This window comes from Tupaia chinensis, unplaced genomic scaffold, assembly GCF_000334495.1.
Source record: "Tupaia chinensis unplaced genomic scaffold, TupChi_1.0 Scaffold000018_1, whole genome shotgun sequence".
Taxonomy (NCBI): domain Eukaryota; kingdom Metazoa; phylum Chordata; class Mammalia; order Scandentia; family Tupaiidae; genus Tupaia; species Tupaia belangeri.
Window position 1 is genome coordinate 1,142,408 of NW_006159448.1, and position 1,472 is coordinate 1,143,879.

The window sequence follows — 1,472 nt, forward strand, 5'->3', positions numbered from 1 at the left end:
AAAAATGATTCTGGGAGCCAGTCGGTGGCATAGTGGTAAGGCACTGGACTCCCACGTGGTCAACCACAGTTTGAGTCCCAGACCCAACGGGCTGAAACACACCAGGTGCTTGTGCATGCATGCCTAAAATCCTGAGAGAAGAATGGAGGAAAAAGGATTGTGACCTGTGGCGGGGGGGGGGGGGGGGGGGGGGAGGTGGGAAGGGGAGTGATTTCTGGCTTTCTGTCTCTCCGGCAAGTGCATGCGCTATATAGCAAAAAAAAAAAATCTCAAAAAAAAGTTTTGGTTATAATTACTTGGGTACATTTTTCTCTGTCAATAGATTATGTGCTACCTGAGGGCAACAATTTGATTTTAGTAAGTTTCACTTTCATTTAATCATTCATTTATTTGGGAATTATTTATTACAAGTTTATCGTGGGCTAGTCCTTAAACACACTAGAATCCATACATTCAACTCTATCTTTACCACTAATATGAGGATAGGCCCCAGGCATGAACATTTATCCGGACTCTTGACACATCCTCCTGCTTTTTCAGTTTTTATCTTTTTCTCTTCTGCAGAAAACAAAGGGATTTCCTTTATTACATAAACACTCTAATGATCTCTAATGATTTTGATGTCATTTAAAGTAAAATCCAAAACCAGCCCCACAGATCAGTAGTTAAGCACTGCATTGGGAATTGGATCCCACACAGGTAACCATAGTTTTAATCCTAACCTGGTAGCTTGAAACACATGCTGATCATGTGTGCAGGTGAGCTCAAAATCTGATGGGAGGGAGAAATGGAGAAGAAAGCACTGTGGTGTGCTCACACTCCATTAGGGTGTAGCATGCATTTTTTCTTTTCTCTCTCTCTCTGGCAAGGGTGTGTGCCTGTGACAATAAAAATAAATAAATTAAATCCAAACATCCTGTTAACAAATCTGTGCGTGATCTGACTCCATATTATTCTTAACCATCGTAGCTCACACCCTCTTGCCCACTACTCTCAATTCTTCACACTTTTCATCTCTTCCTTCTACTTTCTTCCCTCCTCTTCATCACTCAGATATTAGTGTAAACATACCCTTTCTGATCATCTATCTAAAGTAGGTGCCCAGTCATCTTCATCACTTTGTTTTTAATTCAGTATGTAATACCCATTGCTATCTGGTATTTTTCTCTTCACTCATGAATGGGAGCAGCAAAGAACATCTTGCTGATCTGTGAGAATGTGGTATTTGTCTCATTCACCACTGTATGATCAGAAGCTAGAACATGGTAGCCATCGAATGAACAGTTATTGAATGAGCAGTAGTTTACAAACCACAACACCAACTAAAACGGTGATTCACATTTTCTATCTACAAGTTTTCCAGTCAAATACGGTAGAGAAGAAAGTAACAAAAATAACATATATTTGATGATAGAAGTCCGCATAAGATGCTAGGTGCACAAACGTAAGAGTGTCTATTCCATTGTTAGGAC